Raw genomic sequence first — 9,835 nt, 5'->3', positions numbered from 1 at the left:
AATATGACCTAAACTCCATGCATGGAATCAAAACTTGGCAAAGGACAAGATCTAACCCACTACAAGGTCATTTTGACTTGGAGATTCATAAAGTTGCAAAATTTATGAAGCCCATCCATTGCAACACCCAAGAATAAGGAGAAAAAGGGACCAAACTCAAGATCTAGCTACATAGATAGATAAAAATTCGGATCTAGAATACTTACAATGGTCCAAAGAGTGCCAAAATGTAGATGCGAGCTTAGCTTGCTAGATCCTTGCCTCCTTCCTTCAATCTTCTCCTTCTTTACTCCAAAAAGCCACACACTAACTCATACACCATGGCAGAATGAAGATTAGGGTTTACAGGGCCGATATTAGGGTTTGAGGCTGATAAAAGATCAGCCTCAAGGACTTAAGGATGTTATATAGGGTGCAAACCCTAAAATTTAGGGTTTTACTTTCAACCGCCAACTCATCGGGTTTTCCTCACCAACTCGTCGAGTTGGTCCAAAAAGATGCGCGGGCCAAAAGCTTTCAACACGTCGAGTTGACGCCATCAACTCGACGAGTTTCAAGGGAAAAATTGCATTTTAAATGATAAATCTCATACCTGGGAATCGGGATGTTACAACTCTTCCCCACTTGGACTAGACTTCGTCCTCGAAGCCCGCTGCGATGAACAAATTTGGATAATGCTCCCGCATCTCAGCCTTCGGCTCCCTGGTCCACTCGGATCCCCTCCGATGCTGCCACCATACCTTTACCAGAGGTACCTCCTTGCTACGCGGAACCTTTACCTTCCTTTCAAGAATAGCTACCAGTCTCTCGACATAGTTTAGGCGCTCATCAACCTGAATATCATCTAATGATACTACCGCATCCTCGTCCAAAACGCACTTCCGCAACTGCGAAACGTGGAAAGTGCTATGAATGTGACTGAGATCCTCCGGAAGATCCAATCCATAAGCAACCTTTCCAACCCTGACAATAATACGGAATGGTCCAATATATTGGGGGCCCAACTTCCCCCTCTTCCTGAAGCGAATCACACCTTTCCAAGGTGAGACCTTCAGCAACACCATGTCACCAACCTGAAACTCCAACTCAGATCGCCGTCGGTCGGCATAGCTCTTCTGCCGACTCTAAGCAGTCTGCAATCTCTGCCTGATCTGCTGAATCATCTATGTAGTATGCAGGACCAACCGCGCCCCAATAGAATGGGGTGCGACATCTCCGCCCATACAAAAGCTCAAAAGGCGGAGCACTAATGCTGGAGTGAAAACTGTTGTTGTAGGAGAACTCTGCAAGAGGTAGGTAGGAGTCCTAGCTCCCACCAAAATAATTAATGCATGCTCGCAACATATCCTCGAGAGTCTGAATGGTCCGCTCACTCTAGTCGTTGGTCTGCGGATGATAAGTTGTGCTGAAATGCAGCCTCATGCCCAGTTCCTCATGAAACTTCTGCCAAAATCGGGAGGCGAAACGAACATCACGGTCTGAAACAATAGATACCGGAACCCCATGGCGAGTAACGATCTCGCGAATATACACATCAGCCAACTTCTCGGCCGACGAACTCTCCCGAATTTCTAGAAAGTGGGCACTCTTGGTCAATCGATCCACGATGACCCAAATAGCATCAAAACCCTTTGCCGTCTTCGACAACTTGGTGATAAAGTCCATCGATATCTTCTCTCATTTCCACATGGGAACCTACAGAGGCTTTAGCTTGTCATGCGGCCTCTAATACTTGGACTTGACCATCCTATAGGTCAAGCACCTCTCGACGTACCAGGCGATCTCCCTCTTCATGCACGGCCACCAATAACTCAACCTCAGATTCCGATACTGTTGGGTTTTAGTATACTACAACATCCTATGGTGCACATACAACCCTAAATACCTTGGATCTATGTTTTCTCTATTATACATGCAAATATGAAGTTTCCAAGATATTACCCTATACTAGCATACAAATATCATATACTTGGGGTAATAAAATAGATAGAATACATACCTTTTTTTGATGTAACTTGTCTTCATGAAGCTTGAGTGCCTAGTGCCCCAAGTGTGACACCTTAAATGGTTCACATAACACCATGAACACTTGGAATAACCTTGAGAATAAGGATACTTTGGTGCTCTCTAGTGAAATCGGCCTTGCCCTTTTGTGTACACACACTACTTCCAATTTCACCAACCAAGGACATATTTATATAGTGTGGAGATTAGGGTTAAACCCTAATACCCATGACCTTTCATTTCATATGATCCATGGGTTAAACACTCCATGGACTATCCATGAAAGCTTAGCCCAACCTAAATGAACTTGGCCCATCACACACATATATCTTAGAGTCCATATTTAATTAGTTCCTTTTGATCACTTAATTAATTATAAATTAATTCTTGATCAATACTAATTAAATAATATGATTATATATTAATATATTAGAACTTATAATATATTAATATAAATCACTAGTATCCTTTTTTCCTCATCTTGTCTATCCAATTGTCCCGATGCCATGCAACCCAAATGGACCATGCCGGGTCGGGTCAAGTCTTACCAATTATAGTTATGGACCTAGACATTAATCCAACAGTCTCCCACTTGGATAAGTCTAAAACTATTATTGAGTATGACTTCAAACCCTGACTAGCAATCGTAGCTCTCAAAAGCTTCTGTCGAACTCTGACATTGCCGATGAACTCTGACCTTTGTCAATGACTTGTCCATTAGATAAGGGATCATATATTCCTCCATTCTAGATATCATATGGACTGAGACATGGATTATGAATCATTCTCTCTGTCCATTTGTTGTTTCCAGATTTCCGATTCATGATGACTGACTGATTGAACAAATCAAATCAGTCCTGGCTTGGCCAAGCACTCACATGTCTCATCACTAAATCATCGAGGGGCCCACAGATATCGCTTTTATCCCGAAGGTAAAAGGAATGGATAAACTTCGACTCATATGGCTTGTTCTACTACTTGTTGAATCATACACAAAGGCACGCTTTATAACATCGAGTTACCAATGTGTTTTCATGCAATCAATGTATAACCAACTCATAGTAACAACTCATATCTCTAGGTTTGAAGAATATAAGATATTATCGTCTCATGATCACTCGTGATAAAATCCATGAAGTGATTCAAATGAGCGTGGGTTGAATCCAATACTCAGAACTTATAAGCACTCATGAGTGTTGTAGCACCACTTTGTCCAACATCTTAGACCTCTACAAGCCAACCCATGACAGTCTTGATTCATATCTACTTCCAACATATGACCGACTGTGGATAGTTTGAATAACTTAGTCATTCAGGAAGAATGACCTAGTTTATTCTGGAAGTCAAAACATGCAAAATGAAATACAAGAATAAATGAATCAAATATGGTATCAAACCCTATGAATATAAATAGACCACTTTTATTTATCACCATACTGATTACTCATTATTTCATTGTTTCGGTTTTATCAACTTTATACCAAAACACTAGTTGTCCCATGCTCCAAGCATGTACACTATGTTTTTCTAAACAATATCTTTGGCATACACCAAGTATGCACTCTATGTTTGTCTATGATCCTTACTTTGTGAAATAAACCAATTGAACATAATTTCAATGATTCTAATTTCACACTCCCAAATCCTTATCGAAAAATGTGAGAATTTCAAATTCCTATCATTTATCGAAATCTGTTTAGATTTTAAACTTATATGCACTGACCCTCCTGTAATGAATATGTACAAAGTCACAAAGACTTGTCAACAGTCATTATAAGGTATTCTAATGGAGATCAACTCCATGGAAACTAAGTCTCATATTCAAAGTACATTGCTTTGGACATGCTTCTTGCATTAAGTTTTCTAATCTTACACAGATAACTTCCACCTATGGAGACAACTCCATATTCTCATTTTGACTATCACTTCTGAATAAGAGATGCCTCTTTTCAGAATATGTCAATATGGTCCTTCCAAAATTAGCACTATACTTCCAACTGTCCCTGAGCAACCAATCTTTGGTAAACCTTAGATTGTCCTCGACAATTGCTTAATCATTTTAGTCATATCCAATTCTAGACCCTTTCCCTTCTTAATGCCTCTGGGCATTTGGAAAAATTTAGAAATAACAAATATTATAGCACATGCAATCGATCCTGTACCCAAAGCAAATGGTACACGATTCATGATGTCTCACATAAAGACATGATTCTAGACCAGTCTTTTGCTACAATATTTTTATTTGCCATGTTTTCAAAATTTGACTATGAAGAGGGATGTCGTAATCATAATCGAATTTTGAGAACGCAATATATAGAATTTCCTTAAGTTGAAACATTCCAACATGAAATTCATATATATATTTTTGACTAAAGATGATTAAGGTCTCAATCTAAGCCTTTAGAACTGAAATGAAGTATATCCTCTCCCTTAATTATAGCAAAACAACTTTTTCAATCCCTTCAGCCTCACGAATTGAAACTTTTGTTTTCTATAATTAACATTGCTAACTTGCAATACTAACAATAATTATCATGCTCCCACTAACATGATGATTATTAGCATAACACTTATACTCCCACTAGCTTCGACATGTACTCAGAAATCAGTTGGACTTCTAGAAATCAATACTTTATTGACTTTCTTACCAAAGTTCATATTTCTGATACGAGATGCTTTGATAAAACTTTATCAAAATCATACACCTTTCCTTAGATAGCATGCATGTGTGTCTAAACAATTTCAGAACTATGAAAAGGGATGCCGTAATCATAGTCTCAATTGTTTAGACCTTTTGCCATCTGCTTCAAATCTACTTGGTGGAAGTGTTTCCTCACCATCATTTTCATGAATCGGAGAGAAACCTTATGACCCTTAGATTTTATGGTGTATGTGTTCTTATCCATGTGAATCGTCAAAACCATAGTCACAAGACAAGGATAATGACAAATCCAAACTCATATGGACTGAACTTATGCAATCTTAACTTCTTGCCACCTGGCAGTACAGGGCCTGCCATTGCTTCCAAGTTGTTATGCAACCAATTGAGAACTTTCAGAACTCCTATGCAAAGCCAACTTTAACTGGAATGGGCACAGAATATGTCAACACGATAGGTTATAAACCTCAAGTCGTGTGCTAGTGAAGAACCTCAGGTTTTATTCTTGATTAGTTCTTGAAATTCTTTTTAGGATCTTTAAGACTCCCACTATCCTCTTGACATATAAGACTATCTTGCCAAATATTCAAGAGATAGTGCAGATTCTTTATCAAGATAAACACTTCACACAATTGGCCTTAGTTGGTCTTTGTTTTATCCAAAACATCACAACTTACCAATTTCAAATGTACAAAAGTAGGACACTTTTACCCTTACATTTGACAAGTGTTTTAAACCTTTCTTTAAAATATGTCACTCAAGTTACAATCTTGGAGTATGACTCTAAGAATTGTTTTGGAACGAAGTATGACTCATCTTCCTGATCTAACCATTTCAACAATTCATGACTCCTCTTCTTAGTCATAAGAATGCACTAAGATGACCTTTAGAGGACTAATTGTGATATGATTTCTAAATCATTAAGATGATCACAAACATGATACTAAAGTACTCTCCCATCTTTTCAGATTTGAGAAACTTTTATCTTTCTGCCTAATTTGATTATTCCCATGCGTTCTGCCATACATTGAGACTTTTCCAATGTTTCAGAATTATACTTAAACTTGTAAGTATAACCATATTTACTAAACTTTAGTAAATCAAATAGTCTTAACGAGCTTTGTGGTGGACATGACCAGTGCACAAGAATGTGTACTCGATCCCTTTAGTCCTTCACTTGACTCACACATCCATGTGAACAAGTAATTAGTCTTGATTTCCCAATGCTTAAAAGTTCTCATTCATCATACTATTCAAATTGCATGATTCCAAGTTTCGGTCCAATTGAAACTTGGGCGATGAGGAACTTTCCTGATTTGGTAAATTTAGACACTACCACAAATGAAAGAATCAAATCCATTTTCCAATATTGCTGTCAGTGGAATCATATAAGCAACAATTTTCCACAAATGCCATTGTAAGGATACTTCAAATAAATAAAATTAAACAATTTTCTTTTATTTTAAAACTTTGCGGAAAAACTTATCCTTACAATCCACATGAAAAATTGTTGTTATCTATTCCTTAGAAATATATCATAACTTCTTAAGCAACTGCTCAAAATTCTGATGCGATCGAAATCCACCTTCGCGATCAGAATCAGCATATACTTCCTTTAAGATTTCTCTCTATTCTTTGATTCTTAAAACATCAACATGTGACCCAGTCACATCATGTAATGAGGATCTCAGAATAGAACTTAACAGAGTTAGATAATGGGCTCTACCTGATGTAGAGTCAAACTTATTGACTTTAACATCCTTAGGTAAATTTGGCAGCTTTGCAATCAACAACCCTTCCTTTGGCAAAATAAACATATGGACCCTTTGGTAATGGGACTATCTCAGACTTAGTCTTTCTCTTTACCATTTGGTCAACCGGGTTGACTATGGGCAATCCCTTTCCATTGGGAAGAGAATGCTTTTTCTGGATTTCCAGTGTCACCATTGTCACTGTCCATAAAGTTTTTGGGAAGTTGATCTTCTAATCAAATTTGCTTTACTATCGTTCCAAATCATTGCTGATTCAGTAGCACCAAGCAAATAGATATGATCATTAAGGTTCATGTCATAGTCTGTTTCATAGTAGTCCCAAAGGAACTCACTATGTGACTTAGAAAGTGATTGAACATCCAACTTTCTCAAGACTTTGACACCCAACTCTCCCGGCTTGTCAATATGTGACTTCATCTCTAGGATGTGATCACACATAGACCTTGCTTGCCATTAGGGCTTGAGTGACCTTGAACTTGTGGGTTAGGGAGAATAATTGGAGGAGGTGGAGGAAGTAAAGTTCCAAGAGATTTGGGAAGATCATAGATGTCTGAACTAGACATCTTTTGGGAGATATTCAAGATAGTTGATCTAAAGTCCTTAATATAACACCCAATATGAAATATTAAGGCTAGGATCCAACAACCTATTTATAACTGGAAGAGAGATGCCGTAATCCGAGTTATAAAATAGTTGAAGGTAGGTAAATGACGATTTACCAATTTCCACCATGAAAAACGAAATAATTTAATTAGGTTTTTAATTAGATTTGAAACTCCTAGATCTTTTGAGATTCATTGAACTTTTCAATGACATGTTTCAATCTCGAGTGTGCCCTTCAGGTTTTGTGACTGGGATGCCGAGGATCACAAAACAAGGTGTGAAGTAACCATGCAAATATACTTGGTACCCTTAATATTTACCCCTCAATCGATGTGCCGGTTAACCACACGAGCTCCACCGATACTATGATAAATATTAAGTTACCCTTTGCCTACTTTGTTAAATTCAGGTTAGTGTGCCGGTTAACCACACACGCTCCACTAACGGTTTAAACAAAGTGCAAAGTGTAATTTCATGGATTAGCACCTTATTCACATTTTCCTAAGTAACTAAGATTGGGAATTAATAAAAGGTTTAGTTACTTAGTATTTATCATTAATACTTTTAATTAAGGGATAATTATAGTCCTTGTCCTACCTGTTCGGCTAACGACCCTCCACCAGTCAAGGAAGCGATGGGTGAGAGTGGACACCCATTAAGCTGCCATTTTATAGGCAACAACCTTATACCCCCCTTATAGACCGGCTTCGTGAATGAGACCTACTAATGGTAAGACTGACTTGCTCTTATACACATATATATATTATTAACTTATAATATTATAAAGTATAAGGGTTGAATTTTAACTTTTAAAATTCTAAGGGCTTAACTTGGAATTAAAGTATTCATTAGAGATAACTTTTCAAATTCCAAAACTTGAGGGCAAGTTTTGAAACTATTCAAAACTCTTGGATTTTCATAACTTATGAGTTTTAAGTAAAGCTTTAAAACCTTTAATGAAGAGACTCTTGGACATCCATAACTTGAGGACAGGTTATGGAGCCATAAAAACTATTTATAAGAAAAGACTCTTCATTTTTTTTGTAACCTAAGACATATTTATGAGTTTTTAAGATTCATAAATGTGACTTTTCATATAACTTGAGGACAAGTTACAAAAAAACACATTTTAGGAACAACTTTTAGATTAATTAGGATTGAAAACAACTAAAACACAATTTTTTTTTCCATTAATCTAAACTAACTCATAAATCAAGGAAACATAGAACTTTTGGTAATCCATAACTTATGGAGTTAAATGCTTGTTTTATGATGAAACTTTTCATGTTCCATAACTTAAGAATAAGTTATGGAATTCTTTAAAACATTAACACCAAATTTTGTAACTCCATAAAAACTTTGAATCAATTTTTTTTTCCTTTTTTTTCAACTTTGAAAAAAAATACATTTGCATCAAATATAATAGAAAACAACCTGGCTCTGATACCACTGTTGGGTTTTAGTATACTACAACATCCTATGGTGCACATACAACCCTAAATACCTTGGATCTATGTTTTCTCTATTATACATGCAAATATGAAGTTTCCAAGATATTACCCTATACTAGCATACAAATATCATATACTTGGGGTAATAAAATAGATAGAATACATACCTTTTTTTATGTAACTTGTCTTCATGAAGCTTAAATGCCTAGTGCCCCAAGTGTGACACCTCAAATGGTTCACATAACACCATGAACACTTGGAATAACCTTGAGAATAAGGATACTTTGGTTCTCTCTAGTGAAATCGTCCTTGCCCTTTTGTGTACACACACCACTTCCAATTTCACCAACCAAGGACATCTTTATATAGTGTGGAGATTAGGGTTAAACCCTAATACCCATGACCTTTCATTTCATATGATCCATGGGTTAAACACTCCATGGACTATCCATGAAAGCTTAGCCCAACCTAAATGAACTTGGCCCATCACACACATATATCTTAGAGTCCATATTTAATTGGTTCCTTTTGATCACTTAATTAATTATAAATTAATTCTTGATCAATACTAATTAAATAATATGATTATATATTAATATATTAGAACTTATAATATATTAATATAAATCACTAGTATCCTTTTTTCCTCATCTTGTCTATCCAATTGTCCCAATGCCATGCAACCCAAATGGACCATGCCGGGTCGGGTCAAGTCTTACCAATTATAGTTATGGACTTAGACATTAATCCAATAGATACATCTTGGTGGCCCCTGGATGGATAGAAAAACGAGACTTATGATCCTCCTCCAGCACAATCTGTTTGACCCCACCAGACACATGAACCCATACCTGACCGCAACGGGTCAACAAACCACGACTATCCGGAGCAAATATAGCAATCTCACCCCTGATCCTCTCAATCTTCCAATTCTCCTCTCGAATCCTCCCAGTCAGAGCCTCCCTAATCAAATCCACAAGTGAAGAATCTACAGATATCCTCATACATGTCACCGGAACAGAAGATCCATCCGACTTGCGGCTTATGGCATCCGCCACCGCATTCTCTTTACCCAGATGGTAAAGGATCTCACAGTTATAATCCTTGACTACGTCCAGCCACCTGCGCTGCCTCATGTTCAGGTTAGGCTAATCCATAATATGCCTCAAACTCCTGTGGTCCGTGTAGATAGTACAACGGACCCCATAAAGGTAATGTCTCCAAATCTTGAGAGAAAAAACCACCGCCCCCAACTTAAGATCATGTGTGGGATATCTCGTATCATGTGGCTTCAATTATCGCAAAGCATAAGCTATAACCCGTCCTCTCTGCATGAGGACTGCTCC

This window comes from Lactuca virosa, chromosome 8, assembly GCF_052849685.1.
Source record: "Lactuca virosa cultivar CGN04683 chromosome 8, Lactuca_virosa_CGN04683_v6, whole genome shotgun sequence".
Classification (NCBI taxonomy): Eukaryota; Viridiplantae; Streptophyta; class Magnoliopsida; order Asterales; family Asteraceae; genus Lactuca; species Lactuca virosa.
This window is presented reverse-complemented; position numbering follows the sequence as displayed.